This window comes from Nicotiana sylvestris, chromosome 10 (genome assembly GCF_000393655.2).
Source record: "Nicotiana sylvestris chromosome 10, ASM39365v2, whole genome shotgun sequence".
NCBI lineage: Eukaryota > Viridiplantae > Streptophyta > Magnoliopsida > Solanales > Solanaceae > Nicotiana > Nicotiana sylvestris.
Window position 1 is genome coordinate 62,836,862 of NC_091066.1, and position 18,755 is coordinate 62,855,616.

Here is an 18,755-nt window from a genome sequence, read left to right on the forward strand (position 1 = left end):
CCTTCTTCATATCAAGCAGCTTCTTTCCGTCATATCAAATCTCCTGCCGTATGTTGGCCAATATTTCAAATTAAGCTCGTAGGCCCAATCACCGTCCACTAAAATTCCCCAAATCACTCCAAACTTTCCTTAAGGTACGTAGTCATCCTACCACAAAACCCATATGCAACTCCGCCACTCTCCCACTTTGGCGAAACTCACTCCTTTAAACAAATACTCGACCTTCGCTTCTTATATCTGGTCTTCTAGAAATTTAACCGCCGCCTGACACTTCCCACAAGTCCTTCCTCATCCTTTGCTGCCCGGTTGATGCCTTTATCCAATCGCAATCTCTATAACATTTTAACTAATAGATCGTTACTAACCCTAAATCTTTCCGAAGATCATCTTTCTCGAGCCGCCAACATTAGAAACACTAATTCAATCTTGAACCACTGCACCCCGCGATCTCTGACAGCTGCTCCTCAAATACTAATTCACAATATCCTACCCTAAAAGCGAATTGTAGAAGACCATAACATCGGCGAACTTAACACATTCAATCGAGGATGACGACCCCACATCGCAGATGAAAATTCCACCACGCTCGAAGATACCAAGTCTCGTTACTTCCTCCACCCAAATCTGGACATTCATAGGCCAATTGCTTTGCCTCCGTCGGAAATAAGATACTGAATATCAGAACCACGCATTGTGTAAATCTCCTTTCAAGTCATTCACTGCCCCGACACATGGGCATGCATCCTACCATCACGTCACTACTGTGCGATAATCATTCAAGAGCATCCTAGCAACCTGTGCATAGCCTCAAAGCTCTCAAAAGTACAGCTACAGATCTGAAAGGACAAGATAACCTTTCGCAAGGCGACGACAATAGCCCAATTAACTATGCAGGGAGAAACATCCCGCACCACATCTATAGTACTATTAAAATTCTTCAATTCTCGATTTAGAAATAAGCGCTTCGCGTCGCATAAGATTGAATAGGAAGGAAATAAAGGCATAAGCCTCAAAGGAAAAAACCCGCACGATGAGGAATCAAGAAGGGAAGTGCTCCTAATAGCCCTGCAACCTCTCGAAGATAAGTATAGACGTCTCCGTACGGATCTGCAAGACTCTGCTAGACTCGCTCATGACTAGTGGGACCTAAGGGAACCTAGTGCTCTAATACCATGTTATCACGACCCAAAATCCACTAAGGGTCGTGATGGCACCAGACACCACTGTCAGGCAAGCCAACAAGAATTTACTAGCAATTTCTCATTTTATTTGTCTTGACATCATTTCCTTTAAATAAATGAATAATTATTAATAAACTCCACTGAATAAATGAGGATGTCTTTACAAAATTTAATTACTGAAAAATTCCGTGATCCTCCCAGAACCCGGTGTCACAAGTGCATGAGCATCTACTAGGGAATGAAATAAAATACAGCAATTGTGAGGAATACAAGTGGACAGAAATGAAAATACAATACAATACTCTGAAGGAGACTCTGCTGGCTGCGAGTCGTCTCGATAAATGTAGCTCACCTAAGTCTCCGTATCAACCATGCCGCTATGCCACTAGCCATATATGAACCTGTGTAACAAAAATGCACAACAAGTGTAGTATGAGTACGAAAATAATGTGCACCCAATGAGTATCCCGTCTAATCTCAAAGAAGTAGAGACAAGAGGTCGACTTCGACACTTACTAGTGGTCCAATAATAATATATTATTAATGCGAGTAATCATAGATTTGTTAAGAACAACAGTAATTTCAAATAACCCACGAACAGGTAAAAGTTCCTTTTTGTATTAAGAATTCTCCGGATTCATAATCTATTAAATTTTCAATTATCTGAAGTCGGGGAGAGAAAATATCAATATCAATAAATCTCAAGGCAAGCAATACAAGCATGCGCAAATCATGCCGAGGACGTACGACCCGATCCAACAATATTTAAATTGTGTACTGCCAGAGGGTCGAATGGTGCGAACCATAGATGCATCTATTTAATCTACCGAGGCGTTCGACTCGATCCGAAATTAAACACAAACAAACAAGTAATCAAGAAGTCACCATAGAACAATTATCCAAAGAAAAGCTAATTCTCTTTTAACAATTTTATAAAATAAAGTTTAATCCTTTTAGAAATTCATTTACCAATTCGATAGGATTTAAGCAATTCAACTGCCAACAAGATTATAGATATTCCAAGTATAGCATGCTTTTGGGTCCTAGACTACCCGGACTTACACATAATAGTAGCTACACACAGACTCTCGTCACCTCGTGCGTACGTAGGCCCCACAAATAGGAGCACATAACCAATTCTTTCACCTATGGGGATAGTTCCCTTTTACAAGGTTAAAAAGGAGACTCACCTCGCTCCGAAGCCTATATTCCGATTCAAGAACGCGCTCAAACCTCCAATTTGGAGCCGAACGATCCAAAACTATTCAAATAGGGTAAGAACTAGTCAATACATGCTCAAAAGTTCATATTCTAATTATTAAACCAATTTCCCAACCCTAAATGCAAGGTTCCTAAAATTCATCCACGGGCCCACGTGCCCGGATTCCAGAAATTTTTGAAGAAAATTATTACCCATAACCTAAGAATCAAGAATATATGATCTTTAGTCCATTCCCTAACAAATTTCGTGGTTAAATCTTGTTTTTGCCAAATTCTAGGTTTTTTATCTAAAACCCTGGATTTTCCCTAATTTTCACATGTTAATCTACCCATAATCTATGTATTTAACTTATGATGTGTAAAAATTACTTATCTCTTTGATGATGATGGAATCCCTTCTCAAATGCTCTCAAAAATAGTCTAAGGCCAAGTGGGAAAAGAGGGAAATGGGCTAAGTCTCGGAATAAAAAGCCACTGCACCAGATGCAGAAGTCGCATTTACGACTCCAGGCTCGCAAATGTGACGTCGCATTTGCGACAAAAGCACCGCAAATGCGAAGCCTAGCCTCCCCTGACATGGTCGCATTTGCGACAGAATCCTCGCAAATGCAAAGAGGACAGCATTGCAAAAGCGATGGCCCCTCTTGCAAATGCGATCCCCCACTCAACAGCCCCAGGTTCGCAAATGCGAACAGAAACTCGCAAATGCGAGGTCGCATTTGCGACCATTGCATCGCAATTGCGATCATACCAGTACCATCAATCCTATTTCTTAGCAAATCACTCCGATAACCCTGAAACGCACTTCAACCCAAACTTATGAGATTCTTCCAAAATGCTAACTTCCACCATAGGTGTCGAAACATTCCCGGGGCTTCCAAAACCTAGTCTGGACATACGCCCAAGTCCAAAATCATCATACGAACTTGCTGGAACCTTCGAATCCCGCTTCCGAGGTCGTTTACTCAAAAATCCCACCTTAGTCCATTCTTTCAACTTAAAGCTTCCGAAATGAGAATTCTCTTTCCAAATTAACTCCGACCTTCCTGGAATTCGATTCCGACCGTGCGCACAAGTCATAATACCTAAAGTGAAGCTGTTGATGGTCTCAAACTGTTGAATGATGCGCTAGAGCTCAAAACGTCCTGTCGGGTCGTTACAATAAACAAGTAGGGTGATAGTGGATCTCCATGACGAATACCTCTTGTTGGTGTAAAGTAATGAGTTTGTGAACCGTTAATTAATATAGAAATTGAAATTATTGTAACACAGGATATAATTAAGGAAATCATAGAAGGAGGTATGTTAAAATAAAACAAGGTGTGTCTTATGAAAGACCATTCTAACCTATCAAATTTTTTAAATCTAGTTTTAATAACATTGATGGATATTTGCCTTTCATTTTACCAAAGTAATTTAGAGTTTCTTGCACTATTATAGCATTATTGCAAGCTCTTTTGCCTTGTTGGAAACTATTTTGTGTAGGACCTATAATTTTACTAATGATTGGTTTGAGCCTATTAACAATTACCTTTGTGATCAGCTTGTAGACTGTATTACAAAGACTAATAGGTCTGAATTGTTGAATTTTAGTAGGATACTTCACCTTAAGAACAAGGCATATAATAGTTTTATTTATATAGGTATCGAATAATAATCATGCAAGGCACTATTTAATAGGTATTTTCTACTAAAATAAGGTCTTGATCTAATACATCCTTATGTTTCTTTAACCCGAACTTTTCACTATGTTCTTATAATATTTCATTTAAAACAAAAAAAATACATTGAAATACATCGGGAAAAAATGAACACAAACCAATACAGTAATGAAGAATAGCTCGACAAATGATTGGGTTATAGGAGGAAGCAGCAGTATTGCGTCTTCCACAAAGTTAAAAGGTCAAGACGTCGATCTATTACTAAATTTGAAAATGAAATACAACTCTTAATGTCTTACTAAGAAGTTTTACCCAGTTAGTATTTATAGTGTCTAACAAGGTGTGGTCCAAAATCATAAAATTAAGTTTTCACATAAAGAAAAATTATTTAAGCTTAAAATTGCAATTTGTATGGAACTGAATTAGAAAGACATGATTAAAAGGGAAGCACAATTTTACACCGACTTAATTTCAAGAAATCATACATAACATCACATATATAAGCATACATCATTTTACAAAAGCAAAGTAGGCGTTGGGAAAGTGGAAATGTTGGACAATAAAGAAGATTTCAAATTTAAGCCATGCCAATTACTAATCAAAATAATTATATGGCATACCAATATAACCACATACAAAGTTTCATACATAGGTCTTTATCTCACAATCTCAAATATTTTCTCTTCGCATGACTGAAAGATAAATGTTATGCCTTTCCTCAAGCACAAATAGTCAACATGTACTTCTTTACCTATAAAATTTGTAACTAAAGTAGATCTATTTTATCCAAATAAGATCTGGAAGTGAGTATATTCTCAAATACCCAAGAAACTAACCTAGGAATATCACAAACCAATCACATAAAAAGCAAACTTTTTTATATAAAGAAACGTGTGAAATATACTCATTTTTGAGATTGGGCCCGTGCTAGCCACGGGCATACCATCATCTAGTGTATATTTATGGGCAAGTTATTAAATTATAATTATATCAAATATCAATAAGGATATAGGTCAGTAAATTCATTGGTAAGCTCCCACTTTAATAGTGTCAGTTCTTTGATACCTTTTCCTCCGTCTTTCTGTTTAATTTTTTGTTTTATTATATACTGGATTTTTGCTATTAAAATATCAATTTTATAGTCTTGGAAGTAAATTATTTTTTCCTAGAAGAATATGGTTAAGAGGTTAGCATAGAGACACATCCTATTTTAATGTTTTTTTTGCCAATCTAGGAAGATATGAAATGTTTCGCAATCTTCAATCTCCTCTGCGACTGCAACGCTGTCTCTCCTTACTCTTCTTGTTGTTAGCTTTAAACTTTGGTGAATTTATCGTTTGGATTGTTATTTTCCTGTGAGCTTGCTTCTTCTTATCTTGTGTTTCTCTCTCCCATCATGGGATACTAGTCTTTGCTACATAGGAAGAACATATGGGCTTTTACAGATTTAACAGATTATCAATGTGAACAAAAAATAAATTGTACATCCACATGTTAAAAGCTTCAAACTCTGATTCACGAAGACCAAGTGTGAAAAACAAACAATTAAAGATCTCATTGCAAACTTAATATTGAAATTTCTCTTCTTGGTAAGAAAAGACACAAGGCATGTATGGTTTAGTTCAATCTGTACTGTCTAATTGAAAGCAAAAGCGGTTGTTAGTATTTAGTCGCAGGTTTCCCCAACTATTTCACAATTGAGAAAATAAACCCAAAATAATAGTAGAAATCAAAAAAATGCGTAATTCATTTAGGAATTGCCTCAAACACCTAAAGACAAAGCCGTTGGACAAATTAAACTCTCTGTGCAATAAAGCCCTAACATGCCATAAAAAATTAAAAAGAGAAACACGGTATGCGAATAAAGGATACGAAAACTCACAAGAAACAACGATCCAAACGGGAAAATTCACAAAAGTGCAAAGATGAGATGAAGAAGCGCAAGGAGCCAAAAGGTGGAAGCTGGGAATTGACAGATGATAGAGCTTATTTGATATTGGTGATACTGAATTTGCAATAAACCGGGCGTTAGCCTTTTGATACAAAAAACCTGCATCTGCCAAGTTTCTCAAAGAGCTGTCTGCCTGGTTAGAAGAGAGAAGCTCTAGAAGAGGCTTTAGAATGCGGTGATTGCCAGGTTTTGATCGGTATAATCCAAGCGAAGCATATAAATTTAGCTGCAAAGACAAGATTACCCTTGAAGTATGAAGCAAACATGTCGTCCAGGTGTGTGCTAAGTCTCTCTTATTAGATAGGAGAAGCTAAAAAGATAATATTACCCTAGAAGCATGAAGCAGACATGTCGTCCAGGTGCCTACTAACTTATATAGGTATCGAATAACTTTTTTATTCTATATTTTTCTTTATTATATTATCCAATATTTAGTATTATTACATTGTTAATAGAAATTTTTATTAGCATATTACTTTTTTTTAAAATATTATTGTCTGCTACTTTCTTTTGTAATATAATAGAAGATATATATTTTATTACTCTTGAAATAAATTTTTTATTTTATACTTTATTCTATTATTCTCAATAATATTGTCTGGATTTTATTGAATAAAATGTCTATTAATTTAAAAGGAAATATATAGGCATCGAATAACTTTTTGGTTATGTATTTTTCTTTATTATATTATCCAACGTTTAGTATAATTATATTTTTTATAGAATTTTGATTAGCATATTAATTTATTAATATTTGTGTCTACTACTTTATTTTTGTAATATAATATAAGATATATATTTTATTACTATTGAAATATTTTTTTATTTAAAATTTATTCTATTATTCTTAATAATATTATCTGAATTTTAATGAATAAAATCTCTAAGAAATTAGACAAACTTATATAAGCATCGAATAACGTTTTTGTTTTGTAAATGCATAGCTAAAAATATTAGCCAACTATTTTTAAACTTAAAGAAAACTATATAAATAAGAAGACCCAATATATATTTACACAAAAGTTTAAATTATACTAAGAAAAATATTACAATAACTTACATTTAAAATTAGAAAAAAACAAATATATATATATATATATATATATATATATATTTTCTTCTATTTAAACATAAGAACAAATATTGTACTCTAAGAATGTGATTTTTTTTTTTTAAAATAAAGCCTATTAAGAGTAAGATAAAGATTAGATCAAAAAGAAATATTTACACTAGAATAGTATAGAATTTGGATGTGGTCAAAAATTAGTTGTTCACATTCCTCCTGTTGTGGCGCGCAACCCGATCCCACCTGTCCACCTTTATTACTCCTTGTTACGGCGCACAACCCGATCCCACCAGATAATCACATTCCACCCTTGTTCCTTCTGTTGCGGCGTGCAACCCGATCCCGTCATATCAGTACCAATCACATAATAAAACAAGTTTTTCACAGTTTAGCTCAAACTCTCTGCAACATTTATACCTTGAACCATATCATCGGGAGGTCTATACAAGTGTGAAACTTCAAAAATTATTACCATACAGTGAGACCAACCAAAGTATGCCATGAAGCACCAATAAACCAACATAAACCAATAATATAGTATAACGAAGCTACAGAACTATTAACGCCTTCAATAGAGAGAACAACAGTTAACATGAAGCAATTAGGAATGGAAGCATTTATAAGCAAGTAGCAGTTAAGATATGAAAGCAATATGTTGGGAAACGGGGAACAGAACAGGCTAAACAAGTAATTTGGCGGAGTATAAGTACTCGTCACCACACCTATATGCCACACACATGAAATTTCACATAGCAAATAAGTTGGGGATCCCTAATCCCTCAAGTCAAGGTTAGACCAAACACTTACCTCAAGCAAACAGGTATATCAAAGCTCAAAGACCTCTTTAGCTCTCGATTCCACCTCTAATCCACTCGTATCTAACCATAATTAACTTAATAACATCAATTAACGCTAAAGAAACCAATTCCAATGCATAATTATAGATTTCCCAACATTTTTCTCAAAAAGTCAAAAATTGACCCCGGGCCCACTTGGTCAAAATCCAAAATTCGGACCAAAACCCGATTGCCCATTCACCTACGAGCCTGGATATACAATTGGTTTGGAATTTGACCTCAATTTGAGGTCTAAATTCCCAAATTTTGAAATTCCTAAGTTCTACCCAAAAACACCCAATTCCATCATGAAAAACTCTAGATTCTAGGATGAAATTTTGTAAAAAAAGATAAATTAGATTGAAATAAATGAGTTAAGAATCATTTACCTATGATTTGGGGAAGAACTAGCCCTAGGAAAATCGCCTCTTGAAGTTTAGGTTTTGAAAAATGGGAGAATGAATGAAAAATCTCGTCCAAGACCCTTTTACTCAGTTGCAGATGTCGCAATTGCGATCTGAGTTTCGCTGCGAAGTTCCCCACACTTCTACTGCCTTCGCATTTGCGACCACACCCCTTCCCAGACTCTCTTCGCAAATGCAAAGATATGTTCGCATTTGCGAATTCTGCTGGACCAGACCTTCTTCGTAATTACGATAAAGATCTCGCAATTGCCATGCCTGCTTTGCTCATATTTGCAAAGCCTGATCTCACAATTGTGATATCAGAGGTCTGCAATAGATACTAGTTACACCAGTAATTCTCTAAGTTCCAAAATCACTTCGTAGCCTATCCAAACCTCACCCCGAGCCCTCGGGGCTCTAAACCAAACATGCACACAAGTATTAAAACATCATACGAACTTGCTCGTGTGATCAAATCGCCAAAATAACACCTAGAACTACAAATTCAATACTAAAACATATGAAATTTTCAAGATAGTTTCAAAACTTTTATTTTCTCAACCAAAGGCCTGAATCACACCAAATCACTTTCGTTTTTCACCAAATTTGACAGATAAGGTTTAAATATCATAATGGACCTGTACCGGGTTCAAGAACCAAAATACGGACCCGATACCAATAAGATCAAATCTTTTAAATTATTGCATTTTTAGTCTTATTAATTTCCTTCAAAAAGTCGTTTCTCGGGCTAGGGACCTCGGAATTCGATTTCGGGCATATGCTCAGGTGCCACATTTTACTACGGACCCTTCGAAACTGTCGAAATATGAGTCCAGGTCCGTTTACTCAAAATGTTGACCGAAGTCAACTAAAATCAACTTTTAAAGGCAAAAATTATTATTTTCTCTAATTTTCACATAAAGGCTTTCCGGAATCGCGTCCGGACTGCGCACACAAATCAAGGAGAGATAAATGGAAGTTTTCAAGGCCTCGGAACACAAATTTGACTTCTAAAATAAGAGATGACCTTTTGGGTCATCACACCCGCTCTAAACCAAATTTAAGAACTTCTAAAAACCTTCAAGAACCAAATTTCACTATTATGCGCTAAAACGCTCCCGGCTCATCCAAAACCAAATCCGAACATACGCCCAAGTTCGAAATCATTATGCGAACCTATTGTTGCCGTAAATCCCAATTCCAAGGTCGGTAGCTACAAATGTTGACCAAGTCAAACTTGGCCTTTCAGGCCAACCTTAAGGAACCAAGTGTTTCGATTTCAACCCAAACTCTTCCAAATCCCAAACTAACCATCCTCGCAAGTCATAAATCAGTAAAAGAAAGTATGGGGAGTCTTATTTAGGGGAACGGGGTCCTAAAAAGCAAAATGACCAGTCGGATCGTTACATTCTCCACTTCTTAAACAAACATTCGTCCTCGAACGGGTTTAGATTCATACCTAAAGTGCTAAATAAGTGTGGATATCTGCTCCGCATGTCTCCTCGGACACCCATGTCGCCTCATCGACTGGTTGGCCCCTCCATTGAACCTTTACCGCGGAGATCCTCTTGGATATCAACTAGCGATCCTGTCTATCAACAATAGCAATCGGCTCCTCCTCATAACCCAAGCTCTCATCTAGAAGGATAGTACTGAAGTCTAATATATGAGACAAGTCGGCATGGTACCTCCGGAGCATAGACACGTGAAAACCTGGATGAACTCCCGATAAGATGGGGGGTAAAGTACTCTCTTAACCAACCTCCCCAACTCGCTAACACCTCTAATGAGCCTATAAATCTGGGGCTCAACTTGCCTTTCTTCCCGAATCTCATAATACCCTTCATCGGCGGGACTTTCAAAAGAACCTTCTCGCCGACCATGAATGATACATCATGTGCCTTCTGGTCCGCATAATTCTTCTGCATGGACTGTGCTATGCGAAGTTTCTCCTGAATCAACTTTACCTTTTCCAAGGCATCTTTAACCAAGTCAGTACCGTACAACTTAGCCTCGCCAGGCTCAAACCACCCGATAGGAGAACGACATCGCCGATCATATAGAGCCTCAAATGGAACTATCTCGATGTTGGACTAATAACTGTTGTTATAAGCAAACTCGACCAAAGGCAAGAGCTGATCCCATTGCCCCCTAAAGTCAAAAATAGATGATCTAAGCATGTTACTTCAGAATCTGAACTGTCCGCTCCGACTGTTCATCGGTCTATGGATGAAATATTGTGCTGAGCTTGACACGGGTCCCCAACTCATTCTGTACAACTGTAATGACCCGACCGGTCATTTTGAGCTTTTGCACTTTTCTCGCCAGTTATCGGGCATGAATAGCCCTGTGTGATGTATTATGACTTATGTAAATCGTCGGTTTTGGTTTTTAGGGTAATTGAAATAAATTTGGAAGAACAATTCTCAGTTTGAAGCTTAAAATTTGAAAGGTTTGACCAAGTTTTGACTTGTTAGCATAAGAACTTGGATTGGAATTTTTAAGATTTGGTTAGATCTGTTAGGTTATTTGTGACTTAGGAGCGTGATCAGAATGTGTTTTGGAGGCTCAGAGTAGAGTTAGGCTTGAATTGGCGAAATTGGAATTTTGGCGTTTTCTGGTTGGTAGATGAGATTTTGATATAGGGGTCAGAATGGAATTTCGGAAGTTGGAATAGGTCCGTTGTGTAATTTATGATGTGTGTGCAAAATTTTAGGTCATTCGGACGAGGTTTGATAGACGTTTTGATCGAAAGAGGAATTTGGAAGTTTTTGGAATTCTTAGGCTTGAATCCGATAATGATTTAGTGTTTTGATGTTGTTTTGAGCATTACGAAGGTTGGAAAAGGGTTTGAATGATGTTATGGGATATGTTGGCATGTTTGGTTGAGGTTTCGAGGGCCTTGGGTGTGTTTCGGATGGTTAACAGATCAATTTTTGGACTTTGGACTTGGCAGATTTTCTGGTATTTTGTTGCAAAGAAATCCTTCATTGCATTCGCGAGAAAGTTCTTGCATTCGCGAAGGGTTAATGAGAGGGGCAGTCAAGTTGTTCTTCGTGTTTGCGATGTAGGTCCTGCGTTCGTGAAGGTGCATGAGTTTAAGACTACGCGTTCGCGACCTTGGCCTCGCGTTCGCATAGAGTCTACGGTCATGTGGGGTTTAGGCAATTAAGCCTATGCATTCGCGATTGGTGTTCCACGTTCGCGTAGGGTCGAGCTGTGTGGTCATCGCGTTTGCGGGTGGGCACTCGCGTTCGCGAATAAGGAAATTTTGGCCAGTAAAGTTTGGTGCTTCGCGAATGCGAGGGTGCTGCCGCGTTCGCGATGAAGAAAATATCTGTGCTGAAAGTTATATTTAAAAATCGAGGGTTTAAGTCCAATATCACAAAAAGCCATTGGAGAGCTCGGGAGAAGGTGAAATTTGAGGTGATTAGCAATTGGGGTAAGTATTCTTTACTCATATTTGATTTAATTCCATGATTTAGTTTTGAATTTCATCATTTAATTTGAGAAATTAGAGTGGAAATTGGGGAGAAATGGAAGAAAAGTTTGAGAATTCTTTTGGAGATTTGAATGGGCAATTGAGGTTGGATTTTGATGAATTTGATATGGGTAGACTCGTAGGAGGATAAGGATTCTATTGATGTGATTTTTATTGGATTTCGAGACGTGGGCCCGGGGGTCGGGTTTGGCCAATTTCAGGATTTTTGGTGTAAATTGGATATTTTCGAGTGGGCTTTGTTCCCTTTGCATATTTTGATGGTATGAATCTGCTTTTAGCTAGATTTGGAGCATTCAGAGGCCGAGTCGAAAGGCAAAGGCATCACATGCTAGAGTTTAGACCGGATTGAGGTAAGTAATGATTGTAAATGTTTGTCCTAAGGGTATGAAACCCCGAAATTCACATCGTTGTGCTACTGTGAGGTGACACACATGCTAGATGACGAGCGTATGGTCATGCACCATTGGGGATTATGACTTAGTCCGTCCGGTATGACTATTTAACTGCGTATTTGACTGAAAACTGTTTGATATCAATGTGTTTTGGAAAGTATTATCATGTTTTTGGCTGAATGCCATGATTGGGCCTCGTGCCAACTATTTTGGACCCTTAGGGGATTCTTACTACTATTCCTCATTGTTTTGACTTCATATTTGTACTTAGTCATGCAATATTCTACTATTTTCATAACTCAGCCATATTTACTCCATTTGATATTTTTAAATAATATTTTGGGTTGAGTATCATGTTTTACTGTTGCCCAAGTGGCTTGAGAGATTTCTGACTGAGTGAGGTCGAGGGCCTGTGTTGTGAGGATACTGTGGGATCGGGCTACGCGCCGCAGCCAGTATTATGCTAATTCATGATTGTAAGGTCGAGGGCCTGATTTGTTACGCCACAAGGTGACTTGATATGAGGCTGAGGGCCTGTTTGATTATACCATGAGATGGATTTTTATTGCACTTGGGTCGTAAGGGGCCTCTCCTAGAGTCTGTACACCCCCAATGAGCGCTGGTACCTAGTATGAGTGATGTGATGTAGCCCAAGGGGCTTTTGTTGATTCATATTTTTTCCCGATAGGCTATTGTTGATTCATATTGTTGCTCGAGGGGAGGTTCTTGATTTATGTTATGCCCAAGGGGCTGATTACGAGTGATTGTGAGGTAGCCCGAGGGGCTGGTTCTGTTGATATTATGCCCGAGGGGCGATTTATATTACATGTTTTTGCTTGAGGGGCTGTTTATGTTTCTATCATGTTTACTCACTATTTTAACACTCATTTGAAACTATTAAGAACTGTTTTAAAAAGTTTTACCGAAACTGAGCATGATTTACGAAGTAAATGATTTCTGTACTGTGTTGGAAATATCCTGCATTTATTGTAGCATTTTGACGTGGTTTACGTGTTTTCTTACTGCTTAGCTTTCATTTATTTTTATTACTTATTGAGTTGGCATACTCACATTACTCTATGTACCGTGTATGCAGATTCAGGTATTTCTGAACCCGGTAGTGGGTGTTGGTTGCTTAGTGGCAGAGTAATCGGAGTTAGCAAGGTAGTTGCCCGACGTTCACAGCCCTGTTTTTCTCTCTCTTGTATTCCCTAGAGTGTTTTAGTATATTTTCAGACTCTTCCTTGTATTCAGACCTTGGTAGATGCTCGTGACTTGTGACACCCCGATGTCGGGCTTGTGTATTTATTCTGCACTGATCATTTAGAATTACAGTATGAGATATTTGATTAATTAAAGGCTTAAAAATGATTATTGATTAAATGGTTAATTCGGGAGTTGTGTCTGCTAGCCTAGTTTCACAATAGGCGCCATCACGACCGAGTCAATTTAGGGTCATGACAAGTTAGTATCAGAGCCTAAGTTACATAGATCTTACGAGTCATGAACAGGTTTAGTAGAGTCTCGCGGATCGGTATAGAGACATCTGTACTTATCCTCGGGAGGCTGCAGAACCTTTAGGAAGAACTTCACATTCTTGAATTCTTATCGTGCGCCATTGATTCAGCTTGAAATGTAACTCTTTGAATTCCTTCCACACATTCGTATGTGCACATGAGTGCTCGGTATCAGCTGTGCATTGACGACTTGTGATTCCCTGATCGAGGGACAAGTTATGATTTCTGTACAATGATGTTGGGCCAATCTGGAGGATTTGAGGCCGGGTTTTGCCTGTAGCTTGGGCACTGAGGTGTTGGTTGTGTGGGTACGTGCTTTTTTGAATTTATATGTTCGGTAGTGTCCCTATTAATGGAAGTGATGTCTGGATGACTATGTGATAAGTATGATGTTACTGCGAGATGTGTTCATTTGATTTGAATAAGATGAGAAGGGTATGCTTGGGGGTAGTAAAAACTACCCGGTGCTTGATTTCCATCGTGATTTGATGTATGGCCCGAGTTTTGGGTGTGTTGAGGGATCTTTTCATGTTTCCTAGTTGGGAAGTGAAGTAGATTTCATATTGTGATATGAGTTCAGACTCAGGAAGATTAAGTGACTGCGTAATGTTTATGACTGTGGAAGGGTATAAAGAGATGTTAGTTTGAGGCGAAGTAGGTAGGTTATCTCCTGCGGAGTATTCAGAAGTTTGTGTGATCCTTTATGTTCTTTATTGGAAGATCTCTGTTACCAGTGAAATATATGTGTTGCAATTTGAATTTGGGTCGCCTAAGAGAGTGGGCTTGATTGTTACGAGGGTGAATGCGAGATTTGCAGAAGATTTGAAGTACTAGATGGTCTGTGTTGCACGAGTTTATGAAGGATTTAGTTCAATCTCACTATGGTATTATGGCAGTAATAGAATATATGCATTATGAGTTATTGCATGTCTTGATCTATGGCTTTGAGCCAAGTTGGGGAGTCTTCTATTGATTAGTTGATTGCACGGATATGTGCTATGTTGGTTCCAATTGGAGGCGTACTGGTGAATCAGTTATGGCTTACGGAGGTTGAGACCAAGGATGGCTCGAGTAAAGGAATTCCAATAAAGGTTATGTTATACTTTATGGGTGTATGAGAATCATGGAATGACTTGAGTTGTTATTGGTAAAGGATGTACGGTGCATAGAACATGAAGTTCCTTGGTTACATTAAGGTGAGGTTACACTCTGCGGTGTTGGAGTACTATTGGAGCACAGGTCGTCCGGTTCGTTTGATTCGTCTAATTGCGTTTTGAGTAGAGCGGATGACTCTCGATAATGGTTCTAATGGATTCAAGATTTTACATGTAATAATTGGAGATTTTCAAGTTGTATATTTGGCTAGAAATTGAGGTTTGCATTGGAGGGTGTCAAGACTCGTGTTATTTCTATATCATTATGGGATTCTATATATTAGTATCAGAAAGGTGAAGGTAATGGCTTTGGGTTCGTAGGGAGTCACTTTAGGGTAGATATTTTGAATGTGATGCGTTTGGGAATATTTAAGAGAGTATCCAGAGGCTTATGAGCCTTAGACGGTGTGGTTTTATGCTTGGGTCTCGTGTGGTAAGTCTAGGTTTAGGAATTGTAGTGTTATATCAAGAAGAAGTATCAAGTTGAAGGTAAATCAGAAGGAGCTTGGATATATGGGATAACTTGGTAGTAGGCCGGATCGGTATGGTAAGGATATGACCACTTCTTTGGGTGCTTATGAGGTAATGAGTTTCTACAGGTGTTTCGCGGCAATTCTCTTAGGTTTTAGTGGACTGCGTAGCTTGGTTGAGCTAGAAGGATTCAGTCCTGATGGTTTAGTTTTGTGCAAATGGAATTCGGAGAATCCTTGATGGTTTCTACCACGGTTAGAGATGTCTATTTTCTACGAGCGTGAGGAGCATGTGATGTGTAGTAATTTTCTTCTAGATGGGATCAATGGAAAGTTCTTGGCTAGTTGAGTACGTATCTGCTTGTGGCTCGGAAGGGATATGAAGTTCTCATATTTATCCTAGGATGGTATGGTATATGTAGTATGTTATGTAGGATTGAGATTCGCATGTGTAAGGTCACAGTTCAGTTTTAAAAGGAAGGTCACAAATTCTTAGGTAGCATGGACAATTCAGATGACTAGATAAATGAGATTACTGATTGGTGTGTCTTGATGAGGGTATACATTTTAGAAAGGGCGATGTGTTTGAGTTGAGGATACTTTATTAGTATGCAACACTCTCTTGCTGGATCGACTGCTGATATTCGAGTTTGCTTGGTGGCACAAAAGAATTATAGGAGTACCTTTCGTGGGATGATTGTGTATTAGAGGTGTATTGTATATTCAGATGGTGGAGTTGGGATCGGATATGGTGATTCACGTGCTATCTAAATTTGGAGACTAGGAGTTCTCATAAACAGGTTAGGTCGTGGTTGTGGACCGCGTATATCGGTTTTGCGTGGTAACTATTGGAGGTTTGGAGGCCCGAGTGGATCCTTATTGCTTAGTATTCTAGATTTTGGTGTGATATTGGGTATGGACTGGTTGTCTCCATGTCGTGTTATTCTGGGCTGTTGCGCTAAGGCGGCAGCGTTAGCTATGCCTGGGATGTCACGGATTAAGTGGCGAGGTTCGACGGATAATGTACCCAGTAGGGTGGTTTCATTTTTAAAGACCCAGCAGATGGCTGGGAAGGGTTGTCTTTCTTATTTGGCCTTCGTGATGGATGTCAGTGCAGAGACTTCTACCATTGATTCAGTCTGAGGTGAGGGATTTTTCGGATATGTTTCCTGCTACCAGCCATGTCGCCAGACAGGGTTGTTAATTTCGGTATTGATTTAGTGTCGGGCATCGTATGGTATGGCACCAACGGAGTTAAAGTAGTTGAAGGAGTAGCTTCAGGAACGCATTGATAAGGGGTTCATTGGTAGGCCAATATGGATGTGTGGTCTAACTCGAATCAGCTTGGTTGACTCCGAGTTGTATTGTTGAGGGATGTGTTGATTCGATTGTTTTGAGCTTATTAGTGATCTGGGGAGATCTATGAGTTATCTTTCCGTGTTGCGAGGCGTTAGGATTTGTTGATTATAGGCACATGTGGTGCGGTTTTATTGGAGCCTCTCAATGGAATTCGAGAGGGAAGAGTATTGGGTATTGCTCGACAGATGACATATCGGTTGTGTCCTTTTGGGTTTGTGTAATTTTATATCAATTGCTTCACTGTGGTTATGATGATTTGCTTTAGTTCTAGACATCAAATTTGCGCGCGTTTGCCAATTTTGAGCATAGTGATTTGAGATGTTTCATGTGGACCATTGTTTGGATAGGGTCACGCATTGCAGCAAAGTTATGTGGAGGTATGACCCTTTGGGTTAGATTCGTGTGTTCTGTTTCTACGATGTGTGACAGGTTCTCAGCATTGTGTGTGGTGGTACTGATGAGCTTGCGGTGCAGCTCTCTCATTTGAGACATTTTTATGATTCGAGTATGTTTGAATTGTTGCTTGTTGGTGCGCGGATCACACGAGTTGTGGCTTTAGATTGTAGGTTTCATATCATCAGAGTAGTTGTGTTGGAATAGATGAGATCGTTGGGATCCATAATAAATACAAACAGATTCAGTTTCACCATGTTGGAAGGACAATATCGATGTTCGGCTCAGAAATTGGCTATGGTCCTTGCCAAGGGAGAAGTGGCTTCACGAATTGTTGATAAATGGAATGGTTATGGCTTTCTACGTGTTTCTTTTATCAGTGGTAGTATACAGAAGTGTTGGAATGAGGCTTTATTTGATAAGAGGCTTATTATCGAAATTCAGATATTTTGAGCAACTGTTGTGATTAGAAGTTATCGCTACGAGTGTTTGAGTTATGTGGTATATCATGTAATTGCATATGAGGTTACAGGTATGGTTTATTATAGCTTTTTCGGGCTTATTCAGAGCACAAATGTGAGATTCTGGTCTTGTGGATGAATTCAGAAGTGGAAATGTGGTTCTAAGGTTTATGGGAAGGTTGGATTGTGAAATTTCAGTTACATTGTGTTATCAGACATATATGAGATAGAGTGAAGTGGGATTACCCCCGGGTATGTGCATGGTAAAGTTACTCAGCGATTGATGGTTTTCAGAACAACTCTGGACACGTTCAAGGACAAACGTATGTTTAAGTGGGGGAGGATGTAACGACCCGACCAGTCATTTTGAGCTTTTGCACTTCACTCGCCAGTTCTCGGAAATGACTAGCCTCGTGTGATATATTATGACTTATGTAAATCGTCGGTTTTGGTTTTCAGGGTAATATGAATTTGGAAGAACAGTTCTCAGTTTGAAGCTTAAAATTTGAAAGTTTTGACCAAGTTTTGACTTGTTAGCATATGATCTTGGATTGGAATTTTTATGATTTGGTTAGCTCCGTTATGTGATTTGGGACTTAGGAGCGTGATCAGAATGTGTTTTGGAGGCCTGGAGTAGAGTTAGGCTTGAATTGGCAAAATTGGAATTTTGGCCCTTTTCGGTTGGTAGGTGAGATTTTGATATAGGGGTCAGAATTGAATTCCGAAAGTTGGAGTAGGTACGTTGTGTCATTATGACATATGTGCAAAATTTCAGGTCATTCGAACGAGGTTTTATAGACTTTTTGATCGAAAGCGGAATTTGAAAGTTTTTCGAATTCTTAGGCTTGAATCCGATGATGATTTGGTGTTTGGTGTTGTTTTGAGCGTTCCGAAGGTTGGAACAAGTTTGAATGATGTTATGAGATATGTTGGCATGTTTGGTTGAGGTCCCGAGGGCCTCAGGTGTGGTTCTGGTGGTTAACGGATCAATTTTTGGACTTTGGACTTGGCAGATTTTCTGGTATTTTTTTGCAGAGAAATCCTTCATTGCGTTCGTGAGAGAGTTCTCGCATTCGCGAAGCTTTAATGAGAGGGTAAGTCAAGTTTTTCTTCGCATTCATGATGTAGGTCCCGCGTACGCGAAGGTGGATAAGTTTAAGGCTATGCGTTCGCGTAGAGTCTACAGT